The sequence below is a fragment of the Mesoplodon mirus genome (assembly GCF_964341445.2).
Source record: "Mesoplodon mirus genome assembly, chromosome: 6".
In the NCBI taxonomy this organism is placed as follows: Eukaryota; Metazoa; Chordata; class Mammalia; order Artiodactyla; family Ziphiidae; genus Mesoplodon; species Mesoplodon mirus.
Window position 1 is genome coordinate 100,476,593 of NC_138982.1, and position 21,545 is coordinate 100,498,137.

Sequence of the window (21,545 nt, forward strand, 5' to 3'; positions counted from 1 at the left end):
GATAAGGCCTCTATTAGGCAGAATTACAATTGATATGCCTTTTAGATGTCCAAGTAAGAATGTCAGTCCTTCCCTGGTGGTGCAGTGGTTGAGAGTCTGCCTGCCGATGCAGGGGACACGGGTTCGTGCCCCGGTCCGGGAAGATCCCACATGCCGCGGAGCGTCTGGGCCTGTGAGCCATGGCCGCCAAACCTGCGCGTCCGGAGCCTGTGCTCCACAACGGGAGAGGCCACAACAGTGAGAGGCCCGTGTACCGAAAAAAAAAAAAAAAAAAAGAATGTCAGTCATGTAGTTGGGGTAAGTGAGACTTAGAGTAAGGGAATCATATTTTAATTAATTGAACCTTAAAAGAAGAGAGCATCAAATGAAAATATGTATAGTTTTATATGAGGAAAAAAAACCAGTCTAACATCTCTGTTTCTGTCAATGATGATATTTTTCTCATTATCCAATGTCTTAATCTGTTCAGGCTACTGTAGCAAAATGTCACAGACTGGGTAGATTACAAACAACAGAAATTTATTTCTCTTAGTTTTGGAGGCTGGGAAATCCAAGACCTAGGAGGTCATATATTTAAAATTAAAGAACATTAAAGAACAACAACAAAAAAATCCTAGGTGGGGATTGAATGAAAGAAAGAGAATGAGTTTGGAGACAAAGTTCATGTGGATTTTGTGAGTTTTCACTAAGAAAATGTGTATAAAAGTCCTTTATACCCTATAAAATGCCACCCTAAATCATTCTTAGCATCAGAAATTTATGAAATGAAACATTTGGGTGTCCATATAGCAAATGTTAATGGCTTAGATGTCTTAGCCATATAGGACATTTTCTTTGTAGTCTGAAATCCTTTCATTTCTAATCAAAATATTTAGAACTAAAGAACTGAAGTTTATTGTTTTTGAATTAATGTTTCATTCTATTCTTTTGGATTGTTTTGTTCACCTTTTTTGAACTGGAAAAAAAAGATGCACAAATGTGAATTAGTGACAAGCATGTTCAGTCTACTCTGAAGTATGCATCCTTAGACTCTTTTCTGAATCAATCCACCAAATACTCTCAACCAGCATTTGAATAAGCCTATTGAAAATACTGACATGCTGCACCCCTTGAATCATGGCAATTCACACATCGGCTCAACCTCTTTGAAGTTTTTAACCAGAGAAAGCAAAAATATCATGTTTCATACCTTGTTGTTTAGTCCTAAGAAATGAAACACTTCAGAATTTAGATAACATATACACAGGCTGCCTTGAGTTTATGCTGACAATTTATGTGAGGTGAAAGAAAAATATACATCATCTGTGTGAAGAATGTATACTGGTACTTGGGCAATGTGCAGCCAGACAGAGCTTGTCAACATGGGCCAGATGAGCCAGTGTCTTGCAGGAAACCCTAACAACATCTACAGTTCTGAGGATATTTCATTTTCTCCCTGCTGCTGTTGGGCTCAGCAGTCTCTTAAAAGTTAATGGCCTTCTTCAGAGCTGGCAAAGAAATTGCTGGTATTATAAACAGTAATTTTTAAAAATTCATTATAATACACACCAATAGAGTCGATTTCAGGTTTTCAGTCCTGTGCCTAAGGGACAAAGAGAGCTTTCAACAAAATGAAATCGTAAGTACAAATAAACTATGATCTTTAATTTATAGATTTTCAGAGAGTGTGTGAAGTGTGAAAAACTTCGCATATATTTTGGTGAGAAGGTGTTTCTTTCCATGGTCTCCTGCCTACCCTCCCTCCCACCAGAGAGGCACAAGTCAACTTTGCTGTCATCAGACTGAAGAGGAGAGTTAAGTTCATCACTATTGGTTTAACTGGCTCTAGGAGGGAAGATTATCTTCTAATTCTATCACAAACGTTCTCTCTTAGCCATAGGTGGAAGAGGGCTTACGAAGAGACTAAATAGAATTAGCAAGCTTTCTGCAATTATTCTGGATTCCAAAAGGAAATGAAATGGAAAATTTTATTTTTATGGAAGTATTCCATTTGCTAATCAATAACAGAGTTATTATATCACGATTTTGCTACCTCTAGCAAATTAACAGATCTAGGTAAAGATCATCAATGACTAGTAACATCATTAAAAGAGAGAAAAAAAAAACTCTTCACCTTGCAATACCTCTGAGGTATTTTGCCAAAAAATTAAACTTGAATCTGCTTATACCTCTACATCTAAATAATATTGGACAAAGACTATATGGAGCAGAGGGACATGTTAAATGACACCATGGATATACAATGAACAGACTCCAAACTGCAAACACGATACAGAAAAAGCCTCTACGAAAGGAAAATATTGGGAAATTTATAGATCTAAAGGAACTTACATTGGGACATATAGACCTAATTTGAATTATGATTTAAGCAGACAAATTGTAAAAAAAACAAAAACAAAAATTGCAAATGAGGAAAATCTGAATACTGTCTAGAGTATTTTTTTCTTCTTTTAAAATGAAGTATAGTTGATTTATAAAATATTAGTTTCAGATGTACAACATAGTAAATATTTTTATTGATTATGCTCCATTTAAAGTTATTATAAAATATTTGGTATATTTTATATTTGCATATTTGTACAATATATTTGTACAAAATATTTGTACAATGTATCTTTGTAGCTTATTTATTTTGTACATAATAGTTTATACCTCTTAATCCCCTACCCCTATCCTGCCCCTTCCCCCTTCCTGCTCCCCATTGGTAACTAACTACTAGTTTGTTCTCTATACCTGTGAGTCTGTTTCTATTTTGTTATATTCATTTGTTTTATTTTTAAGTATCATATATAAGTGATAACATACAGTATTTGTGTTTCTCTGTCTGACTTATTTCACTAACCATAATACCCTACAGGTTCATCCATGGTGTTGCAAATGACAAAAGTTCATTCTTTTTCATGGCTGAATAATATTTCATTATATATAGATACCACTTCTTCTTTATCCATTGCTCTGTTAATGGATACTTCTGTAGCTTCCATGTCTTGGCTGATGTATAGTGCTGCTGAAATGTATATGAACATTGTGGTGTATGTATCTTTTTGAATTAGCATTTTCCTTTTTTCCAGGTATATACCCAGGAGTGAAATTGCTGGACCATACTTAGTTCCATTTTTAGTTTTCTGAGGAACCTCCATTACGTTTTCCACAGTGGCTGCAACAAGTTACATTCCCACCAACAGTGTAGGAGGGTTCCCTTTGCTCCACATCCTCGCCAACATTTATTATTTGTAGACTTTTTCATGATACCCATTCTGACAGGTGTGAGGTGATATCTCATTGTGGTTCTGATTTGCATATCTCTAATAATTAGTGATGTTGAGCATCTTTTCACGTGCCTATTGGCCATCTGTGTATCTTCTTTGGAAAACTATCTATTCAGGTCTTCTGCCTTTTTTTAGTGAGGTTGTTTTTGTTTTTGATATTGAGTTGTATGAGCTATTTTTATATTTTTGATATTTACCCCTTATCAGTCATATCGTTTGCAAATATTTTCTCCCATTCAGTAGGTTTTCTTTTGTTTTCTTGATGGTTTCCTTTGCTGTGCAAGCTCTTAAGTTTAATTATGTTCCATTTGTTTATTTTTGCTTTTGTTTCCTTTCCCTTAGAATACAGATCCAAAAAAATGTTGCTGCGATTTATGTCGAAGCATGTTCTGTCTATGTTTTCTTCTGGGGTGTTGATGGTTTTTGGTCTTAGATTTAAGTCTTTAATCCATTTTGAGTTATTTTTGTATATGGTGTGAGAAAATGTGCTAATCTTATTCTTTTACATGTAGCTGTCCAGTTTTCCCAGCACCACTTATTGAAGAGGTTGTCTTTTCCATTGTATATTCGTACCTCCTTTGTCATAGATTAGTTGACCAGGGGTGTGTGGGTTTATTTCTGGGCTTTCTATTCTGTTCCATGGGTCTAGGTATCTGTTTTTGTACCAGCCCCATGCTGTTTTGTTTACTGGGGCTTGGTAATATAGTCTGAAGTCAGGGAGTGTGATACCTCCAGCTTTGTTCTTTTTTCTCAAAGTTGTTTTGGCAATCTGGGGCCTTTTGTGATTCCATATGAATTTTAGGATTATTTATTCTAGTTCTGTAAAAAATGTCATGGGTATTTTAACAAGGATGGCATTAAATCTGTAGAGTCCTTTGGGTAGTATGATAATTTAACAATATTAATTATTGAAATCCAAGAGCACAATATATTTAACTATTTCTTTGTTTCACCTTCAATTTCCTTCATCAATGTTTGGTAGTTTTCATAGTACAGATATTTTACCTCCTTGATTAAGCTTATTCCTAGCTATTTTGTTCTCTTTGCTGCAGTTATTACTTTTGTCTTCCTCTTTCTGATAGTTCATTATTAATGTACAAAAAAGCAACAGATTTCCATATATTAATCTTGTATCCTACAACTTTGTTGAATTCATTTATTAGCTTTAACAGTTTTTAAAAATATATATATATTTATTTATTTGGCTGCATTGGGTGTTAGTTGCTGCATGCAGGATCTCCATTGCCACATGCGAGCTCTAACAGTTTTTGTGTGGAGACTTAAGTTTTTCTGGAGATAGTATCACGTCATCTGCAAGTAGTGACAGTTTTGCTTCTTGCCTTCAACTTTTCTTTTTCTTGTCTGATTGCTGTGGCTAGGACTTCCAGTACTGTGTTAAATAGAAGCAGTGTGAATTGGCAACCTTGTCCTATTCCTGAATTTAGAGGAAAGATTTTCAGCTTTTCACTATTAAGTATGATGTTAGCTGTTGGTATGTTATAAATATTCCTTCTTGTGTTGAGATATATTTCTTCTATACCCACCTTAATGAGAGGTTTTATCATGAATGGATGTTGAATTTTGTCGAATGCTTTTTCTGCATCTATTGAAATGATCATGTGACTTTTTTCCTTCCTTTTGTCAGTGTGATGTATCACATTGATGGATTTGGGAATGTTGAACCATCCTTGTGTCCCTGGCATAAATCCAACTTGATTATGGTGTACGATTCTTTTCATATATTGTTGGATTCAGTTTTCTAACAGACAACGAATCATCCCATATTGAGGAGGTGGACTTTGGGAGCAATGATATATATATTCCCCCCCCCCTTTTTCTCTTTTTGTGAGTGTGTATGTGTATGCTTCTTTGTGTGATTTTGTCCATATAGCTTTGCTTTTACCCTTTGTCCTAGGGTTCTGTCTGTCCTTTTTTTTTTTATAACTTAAAAAATTTTTCTTAATAATTATTTTTTATTTTAATAACGTTATTTTATTTCACTTTATTTTATTTTATATTCTTCGTTCTTTCTTTTTTTTCTCCCTTTTATTCTGAGCTGTGTGGAGGACAGGCTCTGGGTGCGCCAGCCAGGCGTCAGGGCTGTGCCACTCTGGTGGGAGAGCCAAGTTCAGGACACTGGTCCACAAGAGACCTCCCAGCTGCACACAATATCAAATGGCGAAAATCTCCCAGAGACCTCCATCTCAACACCAAGACACAGCTCCACTCAACGACCAGCAAGCTACAGTGCAGAACACCATATGCCAAACAACTAGTAAGAGAGGAACACAACACCATCCATTAGCACCGAGGCTGCCTAAAATCATAATAAGCCCACAGATACCCCAAAACACACCACCAGATGTGGACCTGCCCACCAGAAAGACAAGATCCATCGACCAGAACACAGGCACTAGTCTCCTCCACCAGGAATCCTACACAACCCACTGAACCAACTTTAGCCACTGGGGACAGACACCAAAAACAACGGGAGCAATGAACCTGCAGCCTGCGAAAAGGAGACCCCAAACACAGTAAGTTAAGCAAAATGAGAAGACAGAGAAACACACAGCAGATGAAGCAGCAAGGTACAAACCCACCATACCTAACAAATGAAGAGGAAATAGGCAGTCTACCTGAAAAAGAATTCAGAATAATGATAGTAAACATGATCCAAAATCTCGGAAAGAGAATGGAGAAAATACAAGAAATGTTTAACAAAATAGAATGGAGAAAATACAAGAACTGTTTAACAAGGACCTAGAAGAACTGAAGAGCAAAGAAACAGAGATGAACAACACAATAAATGAAACTGAAAATTCTCTGGAAGGGATCAATAGCAGAATAACTGAGGCAGAAGAATGGATAAGTGACCTGAAAGATAAAATAGTGGAAATAACTACTTCAGAGCAGAATAAAGAATAAAGAATGAAAAGAATTGAGGACAGTCTCAGAGACCTCTAGGGAAATATTAAATGCACCATCATTCGAATTATAGGGGTCTCAAAAGAAGAAGAGAAAAAGAAAGTGACTGAGAAAATATTTGAAGAGATTATAGTTGAAAACTTCCCTAATATGGGAAAGGAAATAGTTAATCAAGCACAGGAAGCACAGAGAGTCCAATACAAGATAAATTCAAAGAGAAGCATGCCAAGCCACATATTAATTAAACTATCAAAAATTAAATAAAAAGAAAAAATATTAAAACCAGCAAGGGAAAAACAACAAGTAACACATAAGGGAATCCCTATATGGTTAACAGCTGATTGTTCAGCAGAAACTCTGCAAGCCAGAAGGGAGTGGCAGGACATATTTAAAGTGATGAAAGAAACCTACAACCAAGATTACTCTACTCATCAAGGATCTCATTCAGATTTGACGGAAAAATTAAAAGCTTTATAGACAAGTAAAAGCTAAGAGAATTTAGCACCACCAAACCAGCTTTACAACAAATGCTAAAGGAACTCCTCTAGACAGGAAACACAAGAGAAGGAAAACCTACAATAAGGAACCAAAACAATTAAGAAAATGGTAATAGGAACATAAATATAAATAATTACCTTAAATGTAGATGGATTAAATGCTCCAATGTTACAAAAGACATAGATTGGCTGAATGGATACAAAAACAAGACCCCTATATATGCTGTCTACAAGAGACTTACTTAAGACCTAGGGAAACATACGGACTGAAAGTGAGGGGATGGAAAAACGTATTACATGCAAATAGAAATCAAAAGAAAGCTGGGGTAGCAATTCTTCTATCAGACAAAATAGACTTTAAAACAATGACTGTTACAAGAGACAAAAAATGACACTACATACCGATCAAGGAATCAATCCAAGAAGAAGATATAACAATTGTAAATATTTATGCACCCAACATAGGAGCACCTCAATACATAAGGCAAATACTAACAGCCATAAAAGGGGAAATCAACAGTAAGATAATCATAGTAGGACACTTTAACACCCCACTTTCACCAATGGACAGATCATCCAAAATGAAAATAAATAAGGAAACACAAGCTTTAAATGATACATTAAATAAGATGGACTTAATTGATATGTTTAGGACATTCCATCCAAAAAGAACAGAATACACATTCTTCCCAAGTGCTCGTGGAACATTCTCCAGGATAGATCATATCTTGGGTCACAAATCAAGCCTTGGTAAATTGAAGAAACTTCAAATCATATCACATATCTTTTTCGACCACAATGCTATGAGATGAGATATCAATTACAGGAAAAATCCTGTAAGATACAAACACATGGAGGCTAAACAGCACACTGCTTAATAGCCAGGAGATCACTGAAGAAATCAGAGGAAATCAGAAATACCTAGAAACAAATGACAATGAAAACACAATGACCCAAAACCTATGGAATGCAGCCAAAGCAGTTCTAAGAGGGAAGTTTATAGCTATACAAGCCTACCTTAAGAAACAAGAACCATCTCAAATAAACAACCAACCTTACACCTAAAGTTATTAGAGAAATAAGAACAAAATAACTCCAAAGTTAGCAGAAGGAAAGAAATCATAAAGATCAGATCAGAAATAAATGAAAAAGAAATGAAGGAAACGATGGCAAAGATCAGTAAAACTGAAAGCTGATTCTTTGAGAACATAAACAAAATTGACAAACCATTAGCCAGACTTATCAAGAAAAAAAGGGAGAAGACTCAAATCAACAGAATTGGAAATGAAAAAGAAGTAACAACTGACATTGCAGTAATACAAAGGACCATGAGAGATTACTAAAAGCAACTATATGCCAATAAAATGTACAAGCTGGAAGAAATGGACAAATTCTGAGAAATGCACAACCTTCTGAGAACTAGGAAGAAATAGAAAATATGGACAGACCAATCACAAACACTGAAATTGAAACTGTGATTAAAATCTTCGAACAAACAAAAGCCCAGGGCCAGATGGCTTCACAGGCGAATTCTATCAAACATTTGGAGAAGCCTAACACCTATCTTTCTCAAACTTTTCCAGAAGGTAGCAGAGGGAGGAACATTCCCAAACTCATTCTACGAGGCCACCATCACTCTGATACCAAAACCAGACAAAGATGTCACAAAGAAAGAAACCTATGGGCCAATATCACTGATGAACATAGATGCAAAAATCCTCAACAAAATACTAGCAAACAGAATCCAACAGCACGTTAAAAGGATCATACATTATGGTCAAGTGGGGTTTATTCCAGGAATGCAAGGATTCTTCAATATATGCAAAGCAAACACGTGATACACCATATTAAGAAATTGAAGGGGAAAAACCATATGATCATCTCAATATATGCAGAGAAAGCTTTCGACAAAATTGAACACCCACTTATGATAAAAACCCTGCAGAAAGTAGGCATAGAGGGAACTTTCCTCAACATAATAAAGGCCATATATAACAAACCCACAGCCAGCATCATCCTCGATGGTGAAAAACTGAAACTATTTCCACTGAGATCAGGAACAAGACAAAGTTGCACCCTCTCACTACTATTATTCAACACAGTTTTGGAAGTTTTAGCCACAGCAATCAGAGAAGAAGAAGAAATAAAAGGAATCCAAATCGGAAAAGAAGAAGTAAAGCTGTCACTGTTTTCAGATGACATGATACTATACATAGAGAACCCTAAAGATGCTACCAGAAAACTACTAGAGCTAATCAATGAATTGGGTAAAGTAGCAGGATACAAAGTTAATGCACAGAAATCTCTTGCATTCCTGTACACTAATGATGAAAAATCAGAAAGTGAAATTAAGAAAACACTCCCATTTACCACTGCAACAAAAAGAATAAAATACCTAGGAATAAACCTACCTAAGGAGACAAAAGACCCATATGCAGAAAATTATAAGACACTGATGAAAGAAAGAGATACAAGTAGATGGAAAGATATGAGCTTGGATTGAAAGAATCAACATTGTGAAAATGACTATACTACCCAAAGCAATCTACAGATTCAATTCAATCCCTATCAAACCACCACTGGCATTTTTCACAGAACTAGAACAGATAATTTCACAATTTGTGTGTAAACACAAAAGACCCTGAATTGCCAAAGCAATCTTGAGAGAGAAAAACGGAGCTGGAATAATCAGGCTCCCAGACTTCAGACTATAGTACAGGCTCCCTGACTTCAGACTATAGTACAAAGCTGCAGTAATCAAGACAGTATGGTACTGTCACAAAAATAGAAATAGAGATCAATGGTACAAGATAGAATGCCCTAAGATAACCCCACACACATATGGGCACCTAATTTACGACAAAGGAAGCAAGAACATACAATGGAGAAAAGACAGCCTCTTCAATAAGTGGTGCTGGGAAGACTGGACAGCTATATGTAAAAGAATGAAATTAGAACACTCCCTAACATCATACACAAAGATAAACTCAGAATGGATTAAAGACCTAATGTAAGGCCAGACACCATCAAACTCTTAGAGGAAAACATAGGCAGAACACTCTATGACATAAATCACAGCAAGATCCTTTTTAACCTACCTTGTAGAGAAATGGAAATAAAAACAAAAATAAACAAATGGGACCTAATGAAACTTCAAAGCTTTTGCACAGCAAATGAAACCATAAACAAGACCAAAAGATAACCCTCAGAATGGGAGAAAATATTTGCAAATGAAGCAACTGACAAAGGATTAATCTCCAAAATATACAAGCAGTTCATGCAGCTCAATAACAAAAAAGAAACAACCCAATCCAAAAATGAGCAGAAGACCTAAATAGACATTTCTCCAAAGAAGATATACAGACTGCCAACAAACACATGAAAAATGCTCAACATCTTTAAACATTAGAGAAATTCAAATCAAAACTAGAATTAGGTATCATCTCACACCCGTCAGAATGGCCATCATCAAAAAATCTACAAACAATAAGTGCTGGAGAGGGTGTGGAGAAAAGGGAACCCTCTTGCACTGCTGGTGGGAATGTGAATTGATACAGCCACTATGGAGAAGAGTATGGAGGTTGCTTAAAAATCTAAAAATAGAACTACTATACGACCCAGCAATCCCACTACTGGGCATATACCCTGAGAAAACCATAATTCAAAAAGACTCATGTACCGAAATGTTCACTGCAGCTCTATTTACAATAGCCAGGACATGGAAACAACCTAAAAATCCACCAACAGATGAATGGATAAAGAAGGTGTGGCACGTATATACAATGGAATATTGCTCAGCCATAAAAAGGAGCAATACTGAGTTATTTGTAGTGAGGAGGATGGACCTAGAGACTATCATACAGAGTGAAGTAAGTCAGAAAGAGAAAAACAAATATTGTATGCTAGCACATATATATGGAATCTAAAAAAAAAAAAAAAGAAAGAACCTAGGGGCAAGAAAGGAATAAAGATGCAGACCTACTAGAGAATGGACTTGAGGATACGGGGAGGGGGAAGTGTAAGCTGCAACAAAGTGAGAGAGTGGCATGTACACTACCAAGCATAAAATAGATGGCTAGTGGGAAGCAGCCGCAAAGGACAGAGATATCAGCTCGGTGCTTTGTGACCACCTAGTGGGGTTGGTTAGGGAGGGTGGGAAGGAGGGAGATGCAAGAGTGAAGAGATATGGGGAAATACGTATATGTATAACTGATTCACTTTGTTATAAAGGAGAAATTAACACACTATTGTAAAACAATTATACTCTAATAAAGATGTTAAAAAAAATTTGGGGGGATCCACCCATGTTTTCAAACAATAAAAAAGAAAAAAAAAGAACTATTCACAAAAATACACTGTTTTGAATTGTATATTTATAATGTCTTGCTTTCTGAAAAGAATTTTAAATATGCATATATAAATATATGTGTATCCATATATAAAATCAATATATTTGTATATGCATGAATATATATGTAAAATTATATGTATATAAATGCATGTGTATGTAAGTATATACAAATATATGTATCTATAAATATATGTGAATGTGTATATAAATATATCTATATGACTATAAATGTATGATACATATATATATATTGCTTGATTTGAACTTTATAGGAAAGGAAGTATGCTTTTGTAGTGTTCTGTCACTTGTTTTATTTACTCAGAATTTTTTTATCAAGGTTCATCCATGCTATTGCATATAGCTTCAATTTATTCATTTTTACTGTTTCACAGTATATCATTAGAGGAATATGCCATAATTTATTAATCCATTCTCTTGTCAATGAGCGTATTTCAAATTTTCTATTGTTACAGTTTTCTGTAAAATTTCTTGTGTATGTATGCCTGCTGCATATTTTTAAGAATTTCTTTTAAGTATATATAGAAATAATTTAGTTTGAATTTGTGGGATATACAGTATGTTCATTGAACTTTACTGGAAATGTCACACATCTAGCCAAAGTCATTGTAACAATTTACAATCATTACCAATGTAGAAGAGTTTCCACTGATCCACATTCTGTCCAACCCTTGGTACTGTCAGATTTTCTTAGACTATGCCAAGTATGTGAGTAGAAAATGGTACTTTATTTGGATATCACTTTATCTCATTTTCTTTGTTTGCTTTCCTTGGGTAAGTTTGAACATCTCTTCATGTGTGTTTCCTTTGCTACAATATGTCTATTCACATCTTTTACCTGTTTTTCTATTGGCATTTGTCTTTTTCTTATTGATTTGTAAACATTTTGATATATTTTTGAGGGTCATTATTTGTCCTTTATATGTGTTGCAAATATTGACTACAAGTTTGTATCTTGTCTTTTCATTTTAAGAAAACTTTTAATAAATATAATTTAAAATTTAATCAAATGTATTAGTCTTTTACAATTAACATTTGTCTTCTATAGAAAAACTTTCACCTATATTTTAATTTAAATGTTTTGAAGTTTTCCTTTTCATAGTTAATTCCTTACTCGACTTGGACTTGACTTGTTTGTGTGTGTGTGTGTGTGTACATGTGCATGTATGTAATGGTTTGAGTCAGAAATCTAATTTCCTTTTTTGCCATGTAGAAAAATGATTCTTCATTCTCCACTTACTGGAGAGTCTCTACTTCTGCCAGTGACTTGCCATTCTACCTCTGTCCTGCATGAATGTCCATATATGTGTGGTTATGGGTTTTGTATAATACTTTTATGGTTAATTTTTCTGTTTCTGCACTAATATTCACTGCCTTAATTACTATGGTTGTATAATAAGTATTAATATCTGGCTATTCCCCATTCTTTACTTTTCTTATTTAAATGTATAAAGTTACTCACCACTCCGTATGTTTCTTACTTAGATATGTATAGGCCATTTGTTATTCCATATCAATTTTAGAATAGGCTTGTCATATTCCATACAAACTTTCTTGGAATTCTGATTGGAATTATCTTAAATTAATAGATAATTTGGAGGAATTAATAGATAATAGATAATTTGGAGGAAAATTAGCATTCCAACAACAGTGAATATTTCTATCTGTTATATAGGATATATCTCAATTTATTTGTATCTTCCCTAACATTATTCAGTAAAATTTGATCAAATTCCACCTATAAATCTTATAAATTTGGGGGGGGGTTATCCCTAAGTTCTTTATAGTTCTTATTTCTATTGTAAATACTGTCTCTTGAACTTTCATTTTCTAGTATTACTCCTAGGATACAGAAATGCAATTGACTTTTGAATAGTGAATTTACATCCAGTTACCTAATTAAACTCACATGACTTTTAATAACTTATTTGTGATTCTATCAGATTTTTATATAGACACTCATTTGCAAATGACAATTTTATTTCCTCCTTCCAATCCTTATGCTTTATTTGCTTATTGCACTACCTAGGATCTCAAGTACAATTTCTCATAGAAGTGGTGTAGTATTTTTATGTGGTGGTTGGTTCCTAGGGAATGCTTCTAATACTTTCCAATTTTGTATTATATTAATTTAGTTTTTTATGGATATGTTTATTATATTTAGGTAATACTCTTACAATCTTAGTTTTGTTTTTGTTTAGCTGATTCCATTTTCACTTTATGTATTCATCAAGTTCAGATTACTTTTTTTAGACCAAGGAATTATTAAAATAGGAATGCACCCTAGATATAATCTTAATCTAAAAACTTTCATTATGGATTCAATTTTAGTCTTTTCTTTACATATGGAATGTTATAATGTATGTGTTTCACTAAATATATATATATATGTAAATGATTTGTAAGCATCATCATAAACTTAAAATGTCTTTTCAGGTCCTCTGGCCATATTTTAATCAAGGTTGTTTGTTTTTTCGAAGTTGAGTTGTATGAGCTCTTTATGTATTTTGGATATTAACCACTTATAAGATGTATCATTTGCACATTTCTTCTCCCATTCAGTAGGCAGTCTTTTCATTTTGTTGATAGTTCCCTTCACTGTGCAAAAGTTTGATATAGTTCCATTTGGTTATTTTTGCTTTTGTTGCCCTTGCGTGAGGAGACATATCCAAAAAATACTGCAATGACCAATGTCAGAAAGTATATTGCCTATATTTTCTTCTAGAAGTTTTACAGTTTTAGCTCTTATATTTAAGACTTTACTCCATTTTGAGTTTATTTTTGTATATGGTGTGAGAACATTGTCAAGTTTGATTCTTTTGCATGTAGCTGTCCAATTTTCTCTACACCATTTATTGAAGAGGCTGTCTTTTCCCCATTGTACTTTTTTCCTTTGTCATAGATTTAGTGACCATATAACTGTGGGTTCATTTTTGGGCTTTCCTGTCCTATTGCTCTATGTGTCTATTTTTATATCAGTACCATACTGTTTCTTATTACTGTAGCTTTGTAATATAATCTGTGTCTTCAGTTTTTTCCATCAGTGTCTTATAGTTTTGTGAGTACAGGTCATTTACCTCCTTAGTTACATTTATTCCTAGATATTTTATTCTTCCTGCTGCAATTATAAATGGGATTGTTTTCTTAATTTGTCTTTCTGATAGTTCATTGTTAGTGTATAGAAACACAATAGATTTCTGTACATTAATTTTGTGTCCTGCAACTTTCCTGAATTCATTGATGAGTTATAATAGATTTTGGTGGCATCTTTAGGATTTTCTATGTAGAGTATCATGTATCTGCAAACAGTGATTTTACTTCTTCTTTTCCAACTTGGATTTCTTTTATTTCTTTTTCGTGTCTGAATGCTGTGGCAAAATTTAAGTATACAATACAGTATTGTTAGCTACAGGCACTATGCTCTAGAGTGGATCTCCAGAACTTATTTATCTTGTATACCTGAACTTTATACACTTTGAACATCTTCTCCCCAATTCCTACTCTCCCCAGCCCTTGGCAACTATTATTCTACTCTCTTCATTTATGAGTTTTGCTCAGTTAGATTCCATATATGAGATCATATAGTATTTGTCTTTATGTGTCTGGTTTATTTCACTTAGCATAATGTCTTCCAGGTTTATCATGGTGTTGCAAATGGCAGGATTTCCTTCTTTTCAAGGCTGAATAATATTCCATTGTATGTATATACCACATTTTCTTTATCCATTTATCCATCAATGGGCATTTAGCTTGTTTTGATGTCTTTGCTATTGTGAATAATACTGCATTGAACATGAGAGTGCAAGTATCTCTTTGAGATTCTGATTTCAATTCTTTTGGATAGATACACAGCAGTGGACCTGCTGGATCATAGGTAGCTCTATTTTTAACTTTTTGAGGAATTGTCATGCTATTTTCCATAATGGCTTTGTAGCAACAGTGTACAAGAATTCTCTTTTCTCCATATCTTTGTCAACAATTACCATCTTTTTTTCTTTTAATATTTGCCATCCTACTAGGTGTGAGGTGATATTTTGTTATGATTTTGATTTGCATTTCCTTAATAATTACTGATTATTAGCACCTTTTCATACACCTGTTGACTATTTATATATCTTCTTTCAAGAAATATCTGTACATGTCCTTTGCCCATGTTTTAATGAAATTGTTTTGTTTTGCTATTGAGTTATAGATGTTGGTTATATATTTTGGATATTAATCCCTTATAATATGCATGACTTGCAAATATTTTCTCCCATTTCATAGGTTGCCTTTTCACTCTGTTGAGTGCTTCCTTTGCTGTCCAAAACTTTTCAGTTAGATGCAATCCAACTTGAATATTTTTGCTTTTGTCTCCTGTGTTTTCAGGGTGAAACCTGAAAAAAGCATTGCTAAAACCTATTTAAATAAATTTTTCTCTATGTTTTGTCTTCAGAGTTTTATAGTTTTGGGTATTACATTGAAGTCTTTGATCCATTTTGAGTTGATTTTTATATATGGTGTGAGGTATGAGTCCAATTTCATTCTTCTGCATGTCTATACCCAGATTTCTCAATACCATTTACAAAGGAAGAGACTGTCCTTTCTCCACTTTGTATTCTTTGTTCTGTTGTCAAAGATTAAATGACTATACAAGAGTGAGTTTATTTCTGAACTCTCTATTCTGTTCCATTGGCCTACATGTCTCTTTTTATGACAGTACCATACTGTTTTGATTATTAGAGCTTTGTAATATAATTTGAAGTCAGGAAATATGATGACTCCAGCCTTTTCAACTTTGGAAAGATTGCTTGGGCTATTAAGAGTCTTTGGTGGTTCCATATAAATTTTAGGGTGTTTTTTTTTTTCTATTTGGGGAGAAAATGCTTTTTCAATTTTGATAGGGATTGCATTGACCGCTGAAATCTTTTAGGATAGTACTGACATTTTAATGTTAATTCCTCTAATCCATAAACATGAGTTATCTTTAATTTGTGTTTTCTTCAATTTCTTTCATCAATGTTTTATAATTTTCACTGTACAGATCTTTCACCTCCTTGGTTAAATTTCTCCCTAAGGATTTTATTCTTCTTGGTTCTACAGTAAATGAGATTGTTTTAAAAATTTCTTTTTCAAATAGTTTGTTGTCTGTACCCAGAAACAGAACTGATTTTTGTATGCTGATTATATATATATATATATATATATATATATATATATATATATATATATATATATTGCAAATTTCTTGAATTTTTAAATTAATTCTAAGAGGTATTTTTTTGGTGGAGTCTTTAGGGTTTTCTATATATAGGATTATGTCATCTTCAAATAGAGACAATTTTCCTTCTTCCTTTCTAATTTGGACACATTTTCTTTCTTTTCCTTGTCTACTTGCTCTGACTAAAACTTTCATTACAATATTGAATAGAGGTAGTGACAGTGCACATCCACATCTTGTTGCTGATCTTAGAAAAAAAGGTTTCAGCTTTTCACCACTGAGTAGGATGTTAGCTGTGGGCTTATCATTTATGGCCTTTATTAAGTTTAAGTACAGTTCTTCTATACCAAATTTGTTGAAAGTTTACCATGAAAAGCTGTTGAATTTTGTCAAATGCTTTTTTTCTATCTACTGATATGATTGTATGATTTTTATCCTTCATTCTTTTATGTAGTGTATCACATTGATTGGTTTGTGTATGTTGAACAATCCTTGCATCCCAGGGATGAATCCCACTTGATCACATGTATCATCCTTTTAATGTGCTGTTCAATTTGGTTTGCTAGTATTTTGTTGAGAATATTTGCATCTGTGTTTATCAGAGAAGACTGACCTGTAGTTTTTATTTCTTGTTGTGTTTTTGTTAAGCTTTGGTATCAGGATAATGCTGGCCTCATAAAATGAGTTTGGAAGCATTCCCACCTCTTCAGTTTTTTGGCAGAGCTTGAGAAGTATGGCATTAATTCTTCCTGAAATATGTTGTGGAATTCACCTGTGAAGCCATCTAATCCTGGACTTTTTCTTATTGGGAGGTTTTTGATTACTGAGTCAATCAGCTTATTCTTTATAGGTCTGTTCAATCTTACTATTTCTTCATGATTCAATCCTGATAGTTTACATACTTCTTCATGTCCTTAAAGCCTTGTATTGCTGTCTTCATATCTGAAGAAGCAGTTACCTTCTCCAGTCTTTCCAGACCAGCTTCAGGAGAGAAAGACCTTCACCACTCAGCCTGGATAGAGGTTCAGATGGTCTCTAAAACTTTTTTTAAAATTTTTATTGCAGTATAGTTGATTTGCAATGTTGTGTTAGTTTCGGGTATACAGCACAGTGAATCAGTTATACGTATACATATATCCACTGTTTTTTTTAAGATCCTTTTCCCATGTAGGCCATTACAGAATATTGAGTAGAGTTCCCTGTACTATACACCAGGTTCTTATTATCTATTTTATCTTATTAGTGGTTTGTATATGCCAGTCCCACTCTCCCAAATTATCCCTCCCCCATCATCCTCTGGTAACCATAAGTTTATTTTCTACACCCATGACTCTACTTCTGTTTTATAAATAAGTTCACTTGTACACTTTTTTTAGATTCCACATATAAGCTATATCATATGATATTTGTCTTTCTGTGTCTGACTTACTTAACTCAGTATGACAATTTATAGGTCCATCCATGTTGCTGCAAATGGCATTATCTAAAATTTTATAATTGTACAACTCTACTCCTCTTATTCCTCTTGAGAGGGAAGATTTAGGACTCTGTGCCTTCTCTCAATTCTGTAAAGCTAGACTGGGTACTAAGAGCCTCTCGTTTATTTTCTTCAGGGCAGTGCCCAGAGCAAATTGTGTGTCAGTCCCACAGAGATGAGCCCGTTGCTGATGTTTGTGTGTTGTGTGTTGAAGCTCTCAGAAGGTCTGTGGAGGTCCCCATGTGCCATATGATGAGGCTTAGTATGTAGGGGAGTGCAGGTTGCTGGCTACAGGGTGTACATACAGAGTGCTAGGGATGCATAACAGCTCCCTGCAGCAGCCACAAATGAGGGGGTCCTACAGGGTTGTGGGTGGGGCTCTTGATGGAGACCCTGAACAGGTTATAGGATCTGTGACCTGTTATTAAGACCCACTGGGTACTGTGAGGCCCACTCTTTTCTTTGTTCGTAGCTCTCCTTAAGTTTCTTATCCATGTCAATGCCTTCAGTGTTCTGGGTAGGGCAAGACATAAGTGGGTCTCTTGGGCAACATCCTATAAGGCTGGAGAAGCTGGGTACACACTTTGTTCTCAGTATTCCCCATGGGAGAAATAAAGGACTAAAGGGTACTTTCTTGGCCCTGAGGTGTGCTGCTTGGGAAGAAAATTATAGATGAGACAAAGAAATAGTTAGGTACGTAGTGATCTTGGATTTCAAGAATTAAGATTGTTAAATTATCATACTACCCAAAGGACTCTACAGATTTAATGCAATCCCTGTCAAAATACCCATGACGTTTTTCACGGAACTAGAATAAATAATCCTAAAATTCATATGGAATCACAGACGGCCCCAAATTGCCAAAACAACTTTGAGAAAAAAGAACAAAGCTGGAGGTATCACACTCCCTGACTTCAGACTATACTACCAAGTCCCAGTAAACAAAACAGCATGGGGCTGGTACAAAAACAGATACCTAGACCCATGGAACAGAATAGAAAGCCCAGAAATAAACCCACACACCTCTGGTCAACTAATCTATGACAAAGGAGGCACGAATATACAATGGAAAAGACAGCCTCTTCAATAAGTGGTGCTGGGAAAACTGGACAGCTACATGTAAAAGAATAAGATTAGCACATTTTCTCACACCATATACAAAAATAACTCAAAATGGATTAAAGACTTAAATCTAAGACCAAAAACCATCAACCCCCCAGAAGAAAACATAGACAGAACACGCTTCGACATAAATCGCAGCAACATTTTTTTGGATCTGTATTCTAAGGGAAAGGAAACAAAAGCAAAAATAAACAAATGGAACATAATTAAACTTAAGAGCTTGCACAGCAAAGGAAACCATCAAGAAAACAAAAGAAAACCTACTGAATGGGAGAAAATATTTGCAAACGATATGACTGATAAGGGGTAAATATCAAAAATATATAAACATATAAACAGCTCATACAACTCAATATCAAAAACACAAACAACCTCACTAACAAAAGGGCAGAAGACCTGAATAGACAGTTTTCCAAGAAGATATACAGATGACCAATAGGCACATGAAAAGATGCTCAACATCACTAATTATTAGAGATATGCAAATCAGAACCACAATGAGATATCACCTCACACCTGTCAGAATGGGTATCATGAAAAAGTCTACAAATAATAAATGTTGGCGAGGATGTGGAGCAAAGGGAACCCTCCTACACTGTTGGTGGGAATGTAACTTGTTGCAGCCACTGTGGAAAACGTAATGGAGGTTCCTCAAAAAACTAAAAATGGAACTAAGTATGGTCCAGCAATTTCACTCCTGGGTATATACCTGGAAAAAAGGAAAATGCTAATTCGAAAAGATACATACACCACAATGTTCATATACCTTTCAGCAACACTATACATCAGCCAAGACATGGAATCAACCCAAGTATCCATCAACAGACCAGTGGATAAAGAAGAACTGGTATCTATATACACAGTGGAATATTATTCAGCCATAAAAAGAATGAAATTCTACCGTTTGTAGCAAGGTGGATGAACCTAGAGAATATTATACTTAGTGAAATAAGTCAGAGAGAGGAAGACAAATACTGTATGATATCACTCATATGTGGAACCTAAAAAATAGTATAAATGAATGTGTATTGCAAAACAGAAACAGACTCAGAGAAATGGAAAACAAACTAGTTGTTACCAGTGGGCAGAAGGAAGTGGGGAGAGACAAAATAGGGTTATGGGATTAAGAGACACAAAGTACTATGTATAAAACTGGTAAGCAACAGTGTATACTGTATAGCACAAAGACTATAGGCATTATTTTGTAATTACTTTTAATGGCGTATAATCTGTAAGAGTACTGAATCACTGTGCTGTATACCTGAAACTACTATAGTATTGTAAATCATCAGTACTTTAAGAAAAAATTAGTAAAACCTTACAAAACTAGAAAAAATGTTGCTATTTAACTGATATTGGGATAAGAAATATCCTTTCTTTTGAAACATGAGTATTAAGAAATTATCGGTAAAATTTATTACATGTTTTTTATTATTTACAAATACTAATATTACACACAGTTTAAGAGCAAATCTTAACCTGGGCATAATTATTTGCAAATGATAAGCATAGGATTAATTCTCTTAATATATTAAGAATGCTTGTGAATCAATAAGACATTAACATTGTAATATAAATGTGAACGATGATTATACAGAAGATTCAGAGGAAAGCTACAAATGACCAACATGAATTTGAAAATATGTTTTCTTTAAATGAATGTAATTAAAATGACAGTAATATAGTATTTCATGTCTATCAAATAATTTGAGATTTCATATAAAAGGTAATATTTAATTTTATAAAGAGCACAGTGACATATCTACTAACTGACCATCTTGTATAAGGAAGAAAATACATATAATCAAATAATTACACAAAAATATATAATTTCAAAGTGTATTCATTTCTATGAATGAAATGTACACAGTTCTATGAGAGCATATAATAAGGAATCTGAATTCTGGACAGTTAGGGGAGGTTTCCCTTGAAAAGTGATGATTGACCTGAAACTTGAGGAATGATTAAGGGTTAAACAGATGAAGAACGTGAATTCTAGGAAGAGGAAAGAACTGTAACAAAGATCCTGTGGTGAAAGCCCAGGGAATAAAATGGGCATTACATTAAGATGAGACTGGTGGTGGAGACAGAAACCAAAACATACAGGGATTTGTAATGGTAATGAAATCTGGTGTTTATTCTAAGAGCAATCATTTAGTTTTGACAGTAGTATTTACTGCACTGTGGAGACTAGATTGGAGGGGATTAGGAGAAGTTGCAGGAGCTCATTTAAGAGCCTGGTGCATATATCCAGGAAACTGGTGATGGTAATTTAACAAAGGAAATGAATAGAAAATTCTGTAACAGTTTTATTTTTCAAATAAGAAAATGTCAGAATGTTCTTTAAACTGCATTCATCTAATATGATATTATTCAATCAGTCACTGAAATTGCTTTTCCTTTGAAGAAATAGGCAAATAGGCAATGATATAAAACAGAGTGAAAGCCATACTTATAGAATGCACCCTAACATTGTAGGCATAGAAAAACTAAACGAAGGAGGAAGAGGAAAAAGAGGAAGGAAAATGAGGAGGAGAAAAGTCTATGAAAATATTACTGGTGTCTTTGTCAGGTAGGAGTATAAATGAATTTTATTTTCAATTGTTACAGCTTTCACTATTCATTAGATTTCATGCATTAAGTTCATATTGCTTTTAAAATCAGAAAAAAGGATGAGGTATGATAA